Here is a 17,962-nt window from a genome sequence, read left to right as displayed (position 1 = left end):
TGATCCTATCCACAAAACAGAAACAGATCACAGACCTGGAGAGCAGACTTGTGGTTGCCAGGGAGGAGGGGGAATGGAGTGGGATGGACAGGAAGTTTGGGGTTGATGAAAGCGAACTATAACATTTGGAATGGATGGGCAATAGGGTCCTACTTACAGCACAGGGAACTGTGTGTGATTGGGTTACTTTGCTGTACAACGCAAACGGAAGAAATGTTGTAAATCAACTATATTTTAATAAAAAATATGTTCAAAGAATTATAAGAAATTGTTTAAAAAATAAAGGAAAACATGAGAGCAATGTCCCACAAAGTAGAGAATGCCAATAAGGAGCTATAAATTAGGAAAAAAGAGAATCCAAGAGGAATTACAGAGTTGAAGAATAACAATAGCTGAAATAAAAAAATTCTCTATCAAAGCTCAACAGCATATTTGAGAAGACAGAACAAGCAGAAAATTTGAGATACTTCAGCTGAAATTATCCAATCTGAGGAACAAATAAATAAAAATGAATAAAAATAAACAGTGTCTAAGTGACTTGTGGGACACTATAAGCTACTCATAATGTAAGTTCAAATGGAGATAAGAGAATGAAAGTGGTAGAAATGATATTTTAAGGAAAATTGCTGAAAACTTCCCAAATGTGAAAAAAATTAATTTATACACCCAGGGAGCTCAATGAGCTTATGGAAGAATAAACTCAAAGAGATCTATGCTTAGACACATCATAATCATACTGTGAAACGAAAAAGAGAATGTTGACAGCATTGAGAGACTGGCAACTCATTCCATAAAGGGGACCCTCAATAAAATTAACACCTTTTTTCTCATTATAAACTATGTATGCCAGGAGGCTAAGGGATGATATATTTTCAAAGAACTCAAAGAAAAAAACCTTTAACCAAGAGTTTTATGTTCAGCAAACTATCCTTCAAAAATAAAGAATTTAAGACATTTTCAGGTAAACAAAACTGAGATAATCTGTGCCTGGAATACCTACCCTCTAAGAAATATTAAGGCAAGCTCTTTAGGCTGAAATAAAACAGCAGTAGAAAGTAACTAAAATCCACATGAATAAATAAAGATTATCAGTAACTGTAACTATATGGGTAATTATAAGTGACAATATGTATTTTTTCATAAGACCTTTTATTCTAATTTAATGCACAACTACATAAAGCAACAGTTTTAAAGCTGTGTTTATGGAACAGTACAGTACAGTAACAATACAAAGGATCAAAGTAAAGTTTTTGTGTACAATTGATATTAAGTTGGTATTAATATGAACTGGATTGGTATTATTAACATACTAATTATTATATCTAGAGAAACCCCTAAGAAATTAAAAATGTATATAATTGATAAAATAGAACACTAGAAAATATATATTCATCACAAAAGATAGTATTAATAGGATCAGAAGAGAGAAATGAAAGACTTATAGAAAACAAGTAGCAAAATGGGAGCTATAATTGCTAACTCAGTACATAGAATTCATTGTAGGAATATGGATTAAAATTTCATTTAAAAGGCAGACATTGGCAGAGTAGGCAAAAAAAAATGATTCAACTATATGCTGTCTCTGAAGGATGCCCTTTAGTTTATAGATTAAAGTAAAAGGATAGAAAAAGTATACCATGCAAACATTAACTAGAAGAGAGGTATGTTAACTATGAGTATAGACATAATGGTCTTTAGAAAAAAGCTGGTAATAGAGACAAGGAATATTTTAGAATAACAAAAATAACACATCAATAAGATATGACAATTATAAACATGGTGCACCTAACAACAAAGCCCCCAAATACAGAAAACAAAACTAGATAGAATTGAAGAGAGAAATAAACAGGTTATTTATAATAGCTAGGAACTTCAATACCCCATTATCAATAATAGATAGAATAAGCAGAAGATCAAAACCAAGTAGAAGAATTGCACAACACAATGAACCAAGCAGACCTAAACAGACATCAAAGATCACCAAACAAGAACAGAATTTACATTCTTTTCATGCGCATGTGGACATTCTTGAAAATAGGCCACATGATAGGCTATGAAAGAAGTCAATATATTTTAAAGGAATTAAATCATATGAGCCATGTTCTTCAAAAGCAATGGAATGAAATTAAAAACGAAAGAAATTTGGTACATTCACAAATATGTGTAAATTTTTATAAACATACTCATAATTAGCAAAGGGTTGAAGAAGAAATCACAAGGAAGATAGAGCAACATTTTGAAATGAATGAAAATGAAAACACGCATACCAAAACTTATGGAATGAAAGTAGTGCTTAGAGGGAAATTTATAACCATAACAGCTGTATTAAAAAAGAGAAGATAGCAAATCAAAACGTAGTTTTACAACACGAGGAACTAAAAACATTAGCGAAATAAACTGAAAGCAAAAAGAAGGAAATAATAAAGATTATAGTAGAAATAAATAGAGAATTGAAAAAACAACAGAGAAAGCAGAACAGTGAAAGTTCCTTTTTTTGAAAATATCAACAATATTGATGAAACTTTAGTAACACAGATCAAGAATAAAAAGGAATAAAGCTACTAAAATCACAAATTAAAAGGGACATTACTACAGAACTTAAGAAAAACTTTAAAAGTAATGTGAAGGAGTACTATGGAAAAGAGATAAACTAGATGAAACTGACAAATTCCTAGAAAGACTCAAATTATTAAACCTGATGCAAGAATAAAAAGAAAATTCTAATAAATAAAAGTGATAAAGAGATTGAGCCAGTAATTAAATAATTAGGAAGAAAATCTCAGAATCAGATGGCTTTCCCTATGAATTTTATGACGAATTTAAAGATATATTAATACCAATTTTCTCAAATTCCTCTAGGAAGTGGAGGAAATCCATCCTCATTCTGAGAAACCAATATTACCATGATATCAAAGCCAGACAAAGGCATCACAAGGCAACTACAGACCAGTATCATTTATGAATATAAATACAAAAATCTTCAATATAGTAGTAGCAAATTGAATAAGGCAATGTATAGAATGGATTAAAAAACATGACTACAGCTGACCATGGTGGGAAAGTCTTCTATAAATATCTTCAGCTTCAATTTATCTGGGAGTATCATAATTTCTCCTTTACTTTGAAGGAGTGTTTTACTAGATATAGAATTCTTGATTTTCATTTATTTTCTTTCAACACTTTATTTTTCTAAATTTCTATCAGATTTTTATTGTACCAGCTATCAATGTTTTTCATTACTCAATGAATTTATCACATCTATAGTTGTATAGTGATCATAACAATCTAATTTCACAGGATTTCCATCCCACAGCCCAAGCACATCCCCCCACCCCGCAAAGTGTCTCCTCCAGAGACCGTAAGTTTTTCAATGTCTGTGAGTCAGCATCTGTTCTTCAAAGAAGGTCAGTCTGTCCTCTTTTCAGATTCCACATGTCAGTGAAAGCATTTTATGTTGATGTCTCATTGTATGGCTGACTTCACTTAGCATGATAATTTCTAGGTCCATCCATGTTGCTAAAAATGCTGGTATTTCATTCTTTTTAATGGCTGAGTAATATTCCATTGTGTATATGTACCACCTCTTCTTGATCCACTTCTCTGTCAATGGACATTTAGGTTGTTTCCATGTCTTGGCTATTGCAAATAGGGCTGCAGTGAACATTGGAGTGCATGTGTCTTTGTGAGTCATGGTTTTCTCTGGATAGATGCCCAGGAGTGGGATTTCTGGATCACATGGTAGTTCTATGTTTAGTTTTCTGAGGAATCTTCATACTGCTTTCTACAGTGGTTGCACCAATTTACAATCCCACCAACAGTGTACTAGGGTTCCTTTTTCTCCACCTCCTCTCCAGCGCTTACTGATGGCCAATTCTATTCAACAATGAAATATAATAAAAACCCTAAAAATAAACTCTAAAAAATGGTTTAATTATTTTCAATAAGAGTGCCAAGACTGTTCAGTAGCGAAAGGATAATCTTCCACAAATGCTATTGGGGAAATTCAGTATCCACATGCAGAAGATTTAAATTAGACTTTTACCTTAGACTATATACACAAAACTGACCTCAAATTGGATCAAATATCCTAACATAAGAGCTAAAACTGTACAACTCTTAAGAGAAAACATAGAGGGAAAATTTCAACACACTAGATTTGGCAGTGATTTCTTGGATATGACACCAAAAACACAGGCAACAAAAGAAAAAAACTGATACATTGTTCTTCATAAAAATTTAAAACTTTTGTGTAGCAATGGACACTATCAACAGAGTAAAAAGGCAACACATATAATATTAGCAAATCATACCTCTGATAAAGGATTAATATCCAGAATATATAAAGAATCCCTACAACAATAAAAACCTACTTTTTAAAATGGGCAATGAACTTGAATAAACATTTATTCAAAGAAGATATACAAATGGCCAATAAGCATGTGAAAAGATGGTCAATATTTGTAATCTTTAGGGAACTGAAAATCAGAACCATAACAAGATACCAGCTCACACACATTAGAATGGATAATAAAGACAAAACAAAAAGTAATGTGTTGGCGAGGATGCGGAAAAAATGTAATCCTTGTGTATTGCTGGTGAGAATGTAAAATGGTATAACTACTATGGAAAATTGTATGGTGGATTTTCAAAAAGTTAAACATAGAATTACAATTCAAGAAATTTCTCTTCTGGATATATATCAAAAAGAATTGAAATCAGGTTCTCAAACAGATATTTTCATGTTACAATTGCTAATAGATGGAAGGACCCTAAGTTCATTGATGGGTGAATGGATAAACAAAATGTGGTATATACAATGGAATATTTTTTGGCCTTGAAAAAGAAGGAAATTATGATACATGCTACAACATAGCTTTGAGGATAGTATGCTAAGTAAAATAAGCCAGTCATGTAAGGGCAAGCATTGTATGATTTCTCTTACATGAAGTACCTAGACTTGTCAAATTAGAGAGACAGAAAATAAAATGATTGTTTTTTTTGGGGGGGGGAATGGGTGAGATAGTTTTTGATAGGTATGGAGTTTCTATTTGGGAAGATGAACATTTCCTGGAGATTGACGCCGTTGATAGTTACACAACAATGAGAATGGTAAATCTCTGAACTGTATGCTTAAAATGATTAAATGGTAAATTTTATGTTATGTATGTTTACCATGGTTAAAAAAAAGAAATGAAATTCTATTATATGCTATAACATGGATGGATCTTGAATACATTTTGCTGAGTGAAATAAGCCAGAGACAAAAGGACAAATGTTGTAAGATCCCACTTACATGAAGTATGAGATTAGTAAAATTTAGAGGCAGAAAGTAGACTAGTATTTACCAGGGCCTGGGTGGAGGGAGGATGGAAAATTACTGTTTAATAGGTATGACATTTCAGTCTGGAATGTTGAAAAAGTTCTGGAGATGGATTGTGGTGAAGGGTCCACAACAGTGTACTTAATTCCATTGAAAAGTAAACTCAAATATAGTTAAAATGGTAAATGGTATTTATTTTTAACCACAATAAAAATAATACCTAGGCAAGTTTAGTTCCATCTACCATCTGAGGTTTCTCAATTAAAGGGAAGGTTTCTAACTGGGGCTTTGTGGACCACTCCTTGGAACAGAATCTGTAGTCAGAGGAAAGGGAAATTGTGATTGACCCTGTCTGGGTCAAAAACCACCCCTAAGGCCATGTGGAGTGAGGTGGGATAAAGTGACTAAATAAAAAGTACCACAAGGAACTGGGGAGAGGCAATTCCTTTGAAGTAAGGTAAGGTTAGGCTGCAAAAATCTGAGAAAGGATGCTTCGATAGAAAAAAAAAGAAAAAGAAAAATAATTTCTCTGTTTTTGTTTGTTTGTTTGTTTTTGCCTCTCATTTCTGGCTTCTGTTCTCTATATCCTGCATTTCTTTCCTAAGCCAGCTCCATGCTGGCTCAAATTTGAAGCTCAGTTCCTTTTCCTTGATTTCCATACAGATAACGTCCATATCGGATTTTTGTAGTAAAATTTTCTGAAGGATTGTAGGGGTGAAGGGATGTGTCATTTCAACAATGCAAGGGATTTTAAATTGAATTACCGATAACTCATTTCTTAAAGAGTTTCTTAGCTATTTCATACGAGCTCAGGCTTCAGCCTCCTACCTTATTCATTCTACTTCCTCTCTTCTCTTTAAGCTGTTCACCTTTTCCACCCAGGAGTAGATATATGGACATATTTACCATTGTCTCATTCAGAGCAATTTGGCATTCTTTTTAAAAAAAACTGAAGTATAGTTGATACAGATTCTTTTTCAGATACTTTCCCATTATAGGTTATCACAAGATATTAAATACAGTTCCCTCTGCTATACAGCAAGTCCTTGCTGTTTATTGTATAAGTAATATAGAACTCTTTTTATACTATCACTAGGTGCAGGTCCTATTTCAGGTTTATCTTTTTCGTGTTATTCTGCCTCTGGCTTAGATTTAATATTTAAAAAATATTATTATGTTTATTAATATAGTAATTTGTAAACACATTAATATGGTGATTAGTAAATGCTTTTCTATGAAAAATGTTTTATCTGTCACAGAAAAAATGATTACTGGGCAGAATATTATAATCTGTGATACATTTATCTTTTCCCCATCCATGGGAGGCCTTACTCTTCTGTTCCCTTTGGGAAGCACATGAATTTTTCTGGTACCAATCTCTGCCTGGTAGCATCTTACTAAATGGAATGCATAGTAGGTATAGAGAGATTGCCTCAAAAGTTTAGATATATAACTTCAAACCTATAAAAAGACAACAGATATTAGAAATTCTTTTTTTAGACTTCTTGTTACTGTAATTTTTTTATTGTTATTTCCCCAATATAATTTTTTTCCTGCTGTATAGCATAGTGACCCAGTTACACATACATGTATACATTCTTTTTTTCTCCCATTATCTTGCTCCATCATAAGTGACCAGACATAGTTCTCAGTGCCATACAGCAGGATCTCATTGCTAATCCATTCCAAAAGCAATTGTTTGCATCCATTAACCCCAAATTCTATGAGGGCTTCTGAAATACTCAAAAGCTGCATTGCTGTATGTTGCTAGAATCCTGTGCTTTAACTTCTGGAGATGTACATCTCAGCTTATATTCTTGGAATTGGCTAATGTATATATGCAATCAGAAGACTAATTGAGCATACCTATCTTCATCAATTCTGTACCCAAATAAAATGGCTTGTCTGAAGTAGTGCCTTTTAGTTATCATCACAGAAGCATAGATTAGACTCATAGAATACTACAGCTCAAGTGGTTATCCAATACAACAGTCCTCAATTTTATCTAAGGAAACTGAGGCCCAAAGAATTTCGGTGTCTCCTTATCCATTCTCTTTATACTGAATTGAATAGCTCAGGGAGCTCTGCCCAATATTCACTGATAATCTATATGGAAAAGGAATCTGAAAAAGAATGGATGTGTGTATATGTATAACTGAATCACTTTGTTGTACAGCAGAAATTGTCATAACATTGTAAATCAACTATACTTGAATAAAACTTTTAAAAATGAAAAAAAATCTACATCTCCTGAGTTTCAGTCTGTTGCTGTTCTATTTCCACCAGCTAAGAGACTGCTTCTCATACAGCTAGTTTTGCCCAGAGCCCTAACTCAAAGATTTTAGATGTCTTAGGACATTTTTCTTTAGTCTCTCAACCAACACAGTGTTAAGAGCAATACAGTATTTTTTGTTTGTTTGTTTTACATCAGAGGAGCCAAAAAACACTATGAAAATGTCAACAGTATTAAAGTCTGTCATTCTGCTACTTTGTCTTTAAGTAAGTAGGCAAGCCTGTGGGAGTAACTTGGGGTAATAAAGGTTAATCACTGGGAACTTAGGGGTGCATATTCTTAATTAGTGGGTGATTAGAGATGCTCAAGGTTAATAGCTTTGTTTTCAAAGCCAGTAATTCTGATTATAAAAAAAGCTTCCCCTGTGGCACTGGCCACACCTATCAGCTGGTTCCAGACCCTAGCCAAAAGGAAAGCAAATTTAGGAGCATACTCATAAGGGGATTTAAGAGTGAGGATGACTGTCTTACCTTTGGTTGTAATTTTTAATTTTCTTTAAGAATAATTTAGTCATCTTCAACGTGCTCCCTTCTTTCCTTCTTTTACAACCCAGTTATTTTGGTTTTGTCATACAGATGCAACCACAAATGGTATTTTTCTAAGGCCCATAAAACTGATAAAATAAATTAAGTTCATTACTTAGTTTCAAGGCTAGTTGATGGTTTTAAAAACTATTTGGTAAGACATTTCAAAGATTAGTTAATACAATCAAAATTGATTTGCTAACCATTACAGGACATTAGCTAGATATTAGTTAGTGAGTGAGCCATGTTCAATATATAGGGTAAGACCTTAAATACTCAAATTGGAAGTAACCTTAGAAACTGTAACTCATTTTAAAGCTGGTGAACTGAAATGATCTGGAGAGACTGAAATATCTGCCCATGTTTACCCACCCCAGCTTAGTCAAGGACTTGGTCTTTTGATGTCTGGAAACCATTTGGCTATGGTTAACCCACATGAGCCAAATAGTACCATTTCAACTAATATGTGTATACAAAAATTTATAGGAGAAGACCAGTAAGTTAGGCTTGTGTTCATTTGGTGAGCTGTGTTTTTTAAGGCTATAAAGCAGATGACTTATAACTGAAAATAAATACCATTAATATGAGCGCTTAAGAAATTTACCTAAGCACTAGAATCAGCTATCCTTCTCATTAAATCCCAAATGATTTGTTATTCCTTATTACTGGATTACACTTTGGTAATCCTTCTATAGATATCAGAAATTAACCACTTTGGACTATTATACAGGTGACTGTAGAATTTGTTTACACTACTCATTGACAAATTTGAAAATTTTGTCACTGAAAGTAGTTTGGGGGTGTGTATGCAATTGTCATTTATCTCTTTTTGTCAATAATAACTTGTTCACACAGTAAATGAAAATTGAGTCCAAAGATTGATTTATTTAAAATTGCTCAGTGGGGAAATTCATTCCTATATGCCAATTCCTTCCTTTTAATTCTCTTACTTTGTTGTGTCTTGTAAAAGAAAAAGAAAATATATTGCATTCCTAGTGCAAAATTTTGATAATATGTGTAATTAATGGAAAACAGATTTGTCATTTTATTCTGATTATCTGGAAGGTTTAAGCAACATGAGATTTATGCAAAGCATGTAATTGGTGGCATGACCCAGAGAGGTCTGTTGGAAAGTGCTATCAGTGGCTCTTGGCAGGATGCTTCATGGCAAGCTCAGAGCTCTCAGTATATGAATGTGTGTGAGCATTTCCAATAGTCTAAAGCCAAAACTCACAGGTATGCTTTCACACTAATCCTTATAATTAAGTCAGAAATTACAACAGAAAAACCCAAGGGCTACTTAAGAACCAAACCTATTAGTTTTTGGTTAATTGTGATGAAATAATGATTGCTATGAGCAATTTCCAATTTCCTAATCTCAGCAGTATTGCTCGATCCTTAGATTTGTTCATGAAGGAATAATTATCACCACTTATAGCCCTGTCAAGAAACAAAAACTGTTAATAGCTGAGGATTTCAAACTACTGAATTTTTCTTCCTTTGATTGCCTGATTATTTGACTTGCACTTGACTCAAACTCATTCTATTATCTAAGAAGCTCATTGAGAAAAGGTAGCTTTCTATACTTTGAAAATTAATAATGGGGGAAATCAAAATGGGAAAGGGGGACTATTTTCTGTTACAAATGACTCTGGGTACTACTTGTAGTCAGTTTAAAGTCATGCTTATTTAAAAGCATAGGAGTATTATTAGGTCCCATTTGTTTAATTTTACTTTTGTTTCCCTTGCCTGAAAAGATAGATCCAAAAAATATTGATAAGACCAATGTCAAAGAGTGTACTGCTTATGTTTTCTTCCAGGAGTTCTATGGTTTCAGGTATTATGTTTAGTCTTTAATACATTTTTAATTTAGTTTTGTATGTGGTGTGAGAAAATGGTCTTATTTCATTCTTTTATAAGTAGCTGTCCAGTTTTCCCAACATCACTTATTGACTTAGAAGCTTTGCATAGCAAAAGAAACCATTGACAATACAAAAAGGCAACCTACTGAATGAGAGACTATGTTTGCAAGTAATATGTCAAAAAAGTGTTAATACTCAAAATATTTATAGAACTCATACAACTTAATATAAAACAAAAAGAAGCAACCATATTAAAAAAAATGGGCAGAGGACCTGAATAAACATTTTTCCAAAAGGACATACAGATGGCCAACAGGCACATGAAAAGATGCTCAACATCACTAATTATCTGGGAAATTCAAATCAAAATAACAATATCACCTCATCCTTGTTAGAATGGGTATCATCAAAAAGACAAGCAATAAGTATTGGTGAGGATGTGGAGGGAAGGGAACCCTTGTGTACTGTCAGTGGGAATGCAAATTGGTGGAATCACTATGGAAAACAGTATAGAGGTTTATCAAAAAACAAAAACATAGAATTAAGTAGTTCCACTAGATATTTATCCAAAGAAATCAAAACCACTATTTTGAAAAGATATAAGCACCCCAATGTTCAGAGCAACATTATTTACAATTGCCAAGATATGAAAGCAACCAAAATGTCCTTCAACACATGAATAAAGATGTGATATACAAACACATCTGAATATATATAATGTAATATTAGCCATAAAAAAGAATGAAATTTTGCCATTTACAACAACATGAATGGACCCGGATGGTATAATGCTTAGAGAAATAAGTCAGGCAGAGAAAGACTAGATGTTTTTACTTATATGTGAAATAAACAAAATTAAACAACTGTAATAGAACAGAAATAGACTCACAGATACAGAGAACAAACTAGTGGTTACCAGAGGGGAAATGGATGAGAGGAGTGCCAAAATAGCGGAAGGAGATTTGAAGCATAGACTATTAGGTATAGTTACAAGAATATAATATACAGCACAGGGAATATACTCAATTTACAGTAACTTTGAATATAATCTATAAAAATATCGAATTACTATGTTCACCTGAAACCAATATAATGTTGTTAAGTCAAATATACTTTGATAAAAAATAAAATAAAAAATATAAACATGAGTGAACCCTCATATGGAAATTAAATCAGCCTGTTTTTTGTTTTTGTTTTTCTGAAATTTTGAAATAGAATCAGTGAATGGAACATAGAGTGAACTGTCTTTTGGCTCAACAGAGAGAAAAAAATAGCATATGATTAGAGTTGAGAATAGTGGAATGGAAGTACTTCTTAAAGCAGCAGGCTTTCAACCACCAGAGGCATTGAAGCAGAGTCTAGAGGTTTTATTGATCCCATTTTAAGTACGCTATAGAGGACAAAATACCTCCATTTGAAAAGAAGCTGGAATAGATAACTTACATTGTTTTTCTAAATATAGGATTCTAGATTTAAAATCTCATTTTTTGACTCTGCCCATAATTCACATCAAAAATTGCTATAAAATAGATTCTAGATCATATCAGTTTAGAATGAATGATTCTGAAAGGGTGCTCATTGATCCCTAATCTTATTAAGTAAGTTTACATTTTATAGGTAGTTCCTATGTTTTAATCTAAAAGACAGACTGAGATGCAGAATTCCATCCATTAGAACAGGCTGTTAGAAGTCATATTTTGAACAGGTCTTTTTCTGGGCCTTCCCTGCAGCACCTGAAAAATTATACCTGTTGGACTAGAAATCCAAGAATCTTAAATTTTCTGTTTTTTTAATATGAAACTTCCTTCAGTACAAAATTTGATACAAAATGAAACAGTGAAATATAGTGAATATATGTTTTGGATGTCGAAAAATGGATTAAGTAAAATTAAATCAGGAACAATGAATAATGAAAGAATTTATCTTTTATCCTTTTAAAATATCTCAAAATGGTTGATATGTACAGTAAATAAATACATATTGGAGGAAACTCTTATTTCACTAATGCCCCATTGGCTCTTCTATTTGAACTATAGTCTAATCATATATAGGAAATAACCTTGAGCTTCTCTGGTAACTGTCATTAAAAACCAAAGCAGGGAGTCCCGCCATGGCGCAGTGGTTAACGAATCCTACTAGGAACCATGAGGTTGTGGGTTCGATCCCTGGCCTTGCTCAGTGGGTTGACGATCTGGCGTTGCTGTGAGCTGTGGTGTAGGTTGCAGACGCGGCTCGAATCCTGTGTTGCTGTGGCTCTCGTGTAGGCTGGCAGGGGTCTCCAATTAGACCCCTGGCCTGGGAACCTCCATATGCCGCAGGAGCGACTCAAGAAATGGCAAAAAGACAAAAAACAAACAAACAAACAAAAAAAACCAAAGCATCATTGGCTCTACTAACCATTTTAGCTTACAGGTACCCGCTACAATCTCAATGTGCAGTAGAGAATTCAGCTTTTTATCAACTTCCTCAGGAAATTTGAGGGTTTTCACCTGTAAACAAAGGAGTAAAACAGAGATCCTCATGGTGGTTATGGGGGCTGGGAAGATTATATCACTGAGTATAATAGCCTGGTTTAACTGATTTTCTATTTTTCTTGAAAAAGTAACCCTCTGTTCTTGTCTTTCATTTCCTGTTTTTGTTACAAGCTGGTGTAGAAAAAATAATTCTTAATTATTACAAAAATAAATAGTTAAATTATAATGATTAATGGCATTTGACATTGGGCCTAAGCAATGGAAATAATATAGAGTGGTGGGGACTGAATGGACAGCTCACATTTCCATTTAAATGTGGGAAGGTGAGCAGGAATATAAGTACAGTGATGCCAGGTCTTCCAAATTTTCAATAGAACTAGAAACCTACATTTTCATATGACATCTCCTGATTTTAAAATATTGGCAACTAATACCAACATATTTTAAAAACACTGTATGGGCCAAACAAAACCCATTTGTGGGTCAATTTTGTTTCAAGATTTCTTTAGGTATTCTGAATGAGTAAATTTGAGCAAATTTGAGGGCGTATAGTGGGAACATATCCAAAGTCTTGCAAGCAAACATACTAGTTATAATCCTTTGCATCTGGTTTTGTTTCTATCCAGTCCCTAGGCCTGGGACCCATTGAAATGCTTGTCTGTTCTTAAAAAAAAGGAAAGGACAGATTTTTTGAAAAGGGAAAAGACCCAGGGAAACTTCTATTCACTAATACTTGTCACAGTGGTAATTGCTATTTGTTGAGCATGTATTGTAGCCAGGGGATCTTTCAGACATTATTTATTCCTCATAGGAACTCTGCAGTGTAAATATTATAATTTCTATTTGTCATGGCACCCTACAGATATAAGGTAGAACTTCACTCCAAATTTTGTCCAGATATAGAGAGACTGATAATGATACACATACACCAAGAGGTTATTAAAAGGTTTATTAGTTATATAATGAAGTGTCTGTGGACACTTATGGGTTGGCTCTTTTGAGGGATTCTACTTCTGAGCAGGGGCTTCATGGTTTGAATCTTCCATGGACACCAAAGGAGGGAGAACCTTGGCTTTCTTATTAGCTTTCCCAGACTTGGGACAGAAGGGAAAGAGGGGAGGGTGAGGCTTTAAAATCTCTCCACACTCAAACATCAAAAAAGTGAAGTCCAACTCTTTCCTAAAATATTTTATTAATGAGGACTTAGAAACTTTATGGACTTGTTTAAGATTGTATGGGATTGTAAGGATTCAAACTCAGGTCTAGTTCCAAAGTCACTCCTTCCTCTTGCTACAAAGCTGGCATACTGACTTAAAATGTAAATAATTAGTTGTTTACACTTAAGGTTAAGATTTTATACACAAAGAAATCGGATCTGAATTCGTACATAAAAAATTAGCTAGAGCTGAACAGGAGCTACCCCCTTAGATGGCGCATGTACTCTCCTGCTCACCACTACTCCTTATTGTCTCTTGACACTGAAACAGAGTCATTTGAAATTTATAATCACATTGTGTCATTGCTTTTCAGAAGTCTAACTGTGATGTATTTTGGCATGGATTTCTTTAGATTTATTTTGTTTGAGATTCCCTTAGCTTCTTGAATATGAAAGCTTATGATTTTGCCAAATTCAGGAAGTTTCCAGCCATTATTTTTTCAAGTTATCTTTTAACTCTATTCTTTCCTCTCCTCTATAACTCTCATAATAGGAACTTTGAATCTTTTGTCATTGTCTGTCAGATCCTTGAAGATCTGTTCATTTTTTTTCCAATCAATTTTCTTTCTGTTGTTCAGATTGGGTAGCTTTTGAATAAAATTTCAATGATTATATCCTGGATCATCTTCACTCTATTATTGAGCGAATCCAATGTGTTTTTATTTAAGTTAATTGTATTTTTCCTTTTTTGTATTATTTCCATCTCTTTGGTGATTTATTTTATTTTGACATTTATTTCAAAATAATTTGTAATTTGCTTGCTGAAATATTTTTTTATGATTGCTTTAAATCCTTGCCAGATAATTCCAGCATCTGGTTCATCTTGGTGTTGGTATTAGTTCTTTTTTTTTTTTTTTTCTCACTCAACTTGTGGTTTTCCTAGTTCTTGGTATGAGGAGTCATTTTCTGGACATTCTGGCTATTATGTTAGAAAACTCTGGGTATGATTTTAATTTTTTATTGTAGCACACAGTCATCCTGTTTAGGTTAAGCACATAGGTCCTGGCTGTAGTCACAATAGCAATTTAATTTTCCAATACTTTATAATGCTCTTATGGTTTGTGTGATCTCATGTCACTGGGGCTCACATTGATCCCTGCTGATACCGCCTGAGAGGGCAGAAAGTGCCTCTCTAGGTGGGTAAAGTGAGTCTCCAGCCTGCAGGGATTAAGAGAACTTCCCTGTTGGGTATGCCTGGTGGGTGGTAGTCTCAGGCCCAGCAGGGACAGGCTCTGCTTTATGGGCTAGACCACTTGTTACAGTGGGACTCCTGCTGCCAGTGTTTTTCCACAGTAGGAGTTCTCTGGTCAACTTCCCAGCTAGGTGTTATTGTGGAAGGATTCCCTCTACTAGTGCCACCTTGCTGCCTGATATTTCTGTGTAGGAGAGGGTAGTATCTGGTCCAGCAGGGTAGGAGAATGCTTTCACTGAATGCTTATTGTCAGCAGGGCTCCTGATCTATCCCCCTTGGTAGTGCCAATGGAAGTGCCTGCTATTGTTAGGAGACCACTGTTCCATCCAGGGGAGGAATAAGCCTACTTGAACCGCTTTCTGTTTCTAGATTAGGTGGTGGAGAATGTTGGTCCTTGATTGCCCTCTTCTGTTGAGCAGTGTCTTAAGACACTCTGTGTGTGTTTCTTCAGTCTTGGTATCCCTAACCAGTCTGTCCTCCTCTTTCCACATTTCAGATTTCTCCTTGGGTTCCATATTACTTTGTTTCCAGGATTTCTAGTTGTACTTAAAATCCTGTTTCCAGGGTTTACAATTGGAAGAACAGGGAGAGATGAGTATATTCCATCTTGTCTGGACTGTCCAATGCTTTTCTTATATCTGATCTACTTTAAATACATATGTTAGACTATGGTCATTCTAAGTTTTATTCTCTGTACTAAATTCTCATCCAAAAGACAAAAGTCTGTACATCAGAGTGTTTCCTATGCTGAGGAGCATATCTCCCAACTCTACCTTTTTCATCCTAATCCAGTTATTGGTTATTTAATTTCCTTGAGAACAGAGTTTTGTCTCAAAAACAGTACCTCCTATCACTGGTGGTATGGTTCTGTGCTATGAAGCAGAGCACTTCCAAAAATCTAGAATTTCTCTGTGAAACAACGTTCAGGACTTCCCCCTACTCTTTTTTTCTTAGTCAATTGTGTCCATAAACAACTTCAAGAAAACATCTTCTTCCCATCCTCCCCAAATGCCCACAGCCAGTAAATGTCCTGAAAATCCTTTTCCAGAAAACCACAGAAAAAACCCATTGACTTTCCCTTACATCCTATGAGTTTTTCCAGGCTGCTTCTCAAATATTTATTCTGTAGAAGGCCCACTATGATCTGGATCCAGCCTGCATTTCCAGCTTAACTGATCACTACTACACCGCCCCCCCCTTATTTTCTCTTTTTGCCATTTCTTGGGCCACTCCCGCAGCATATGGAGGTTCCCAGGCTGGGGGTCTAATCAGAGCTGTAGCCACCGATCTACGCCAGAGCCACAGCAACGCAGGATCCGAGCTGCATCTGCAACCTAAACCACAGCTCATAGCAACGCCCAATCCTTAACCCACTGAGCAAGGCCAGGGATCGAACCTGCAACCTCATGGTTCCTAGTCGGATTCATTAACCACTGAGCCACGATGGGAACTCCCCCACCCACCCCTTTATATATTCAGTTACTCAATTCCATCATGCTCCTCCTACTTGCCTCCAAGTCTACATATGTGCTTCTCCCTTTATAATGTTCTCTCCTCAGTATACAACTTCACCTAAATAAATGTCTTATTTTTCCTATCACAGCTTACATGTCAGTTGTCTGTTAAGTCTTTTCTGATTCTTTCTTCTACCCAAGATGTTAGGTACACTTGTTATGTACCTCTTATCACAGCTCCCTACTGTCCTCTTTTTGTCTCACTCCATTATTTTTTTTTTTTTTTTTGCCATGCCCATGGTATGTGGAAGTTCATGGGCCAGTGATCAAATCTGTACCACAGCAGTGACCCAAGCTGTTGCAGTGACAATGCCAAGTCCTTAACATATTGAACCACAAGGGAATTCCCATTTTAAAAATTTTTAAATTTTTTAAAATTTCAAATCTAGAGAAAAGTTTCAATGATTCATACTTTACTCATATTAAGCAATTAATTTATATTTTGCCATTTACCATTTTCCTTTCTCTCTGTGTCTCTCATATTTTACATTATATTGCAGACATTGTTCCCCTTATACACAAATGATTCAGGATATGTTTCTTAAGAGCAATACTTTATTTACGTAACTGAGGAATAATGATAAGAATCAGGAAATTTAATTTTGATAAAATTCTATTTTCTAATTTAGAGTCCATAATCAAATTTCGTTAATAATTTCAATACCTTTGTGGTTTTTTTCAAAGTCCAGGATTTGTTCCAAGATCATACATTGCATTTAGTCGTCAGGTCATTTTAGACTGCTTTAATTTGGAACAGTTCCTCAGTTGTTGTCTTTCTTGACCTTGACATATTTTAAAAGTACAGGCCAGTTACATTGTATAATATGCAGCTATTTGGGTTTTCTGATGTTTTTTTCATGATTAGATTCCAGTTATACATATGTAGTGGTTGCCAATATATACCTAGGAAGGATTTACTCATTACCTCTTTAAGAACTAGCCATGTCTCCTTGATTGCTCAAAGCCCCCCACCCCTCTGTTTAAAACAGTGATCCATTAACAACATCCAACCTGCGAAGAGTCAGTGCTAGATCCCTGGAATTTCTCTCTATCTAATCCTTTCTAATTTCCTTGTCCAAAGCTGGAAGGATGAATGAGTATGAAGGAACATTCATTGAGAATCTACTTGGAATCTTCACATCACCTTTGTGAGGTAGGGATTATTTGCTGAATTTTACATACAAGAAAGTGAAGATTTTAGAACTGGAACAGATATTTAAAGCCAAGTCTTTATTTAAGCATTCACTTCCTTTCGGCAGAGGTTGGATTCCTATAATCATTTCTTATGATCTCAAGTCACATAAGAACTCATTCCAGCTCCCTCTCCTTTGCATTCTCACAACCCAGGGGGCACCACAAAAATGTAGACCTTCATATGTGCACCTTCTTATATACAACAAAAATGTAAAGTTATTGCTTTGTACTTACGGCTCTATTTGCAGAAAGAAAAAAAAAACATGTGATTTTAAAGCAGAGATTGTGGCTCGAATGCTCATTCTCAAAGAAGTCACCAGTTAGCCTTAGAAGACATTAGGAATTTAGCACATTGTATGTATTCAATAAATTC

General features: G+C 34.6%; 1 long non-coding RNA gene across 1 annotated transcript in view; it reads right to left on the bottom strand.

Annotated features, from left to right (window-relative positions):
* Window positions 1-1,132: 1,132 nt before the first annotated feature.
* LOC102165926 (uncharacterized) overlaps window positions 1,133-17,962 on the bottom strand; it is a 1,721,850-nt gene continuing 1,705,020 nt past the window's right edge. Inside the window, exon 15 of the long non-coding RNA XR_014835565.1 lies at window positions 1,133-3,873. This is a non-coding gene — a long non-coding RNA (uncharacterized LOC102165926). The remainder of the gene's footprint in view (window positions 3,874-17,962) is intronic.

The sequence above is a fragment of the Sus scrofa genome, chromosome X (assembly GCF_054392235.1).
Source record: "Sus scrofa isolate SSC_HxYL_T2T_F1_AM1 chromosome X, Sscrofa_HxYL_maternal_Yorkshire_Landrace_v2.0, whole genome shotgun sequence".
Lineage (NCBI taxonomy): Eukaryota > Metazoa > Chordata > Mammalia > Artiodactyla > Suidae > Sus > Sus scrofa.
Note: the sequence above shows the minus strand (reverse complement) of the source record. Positions and strands in the feature narration are given on the sequence as shown.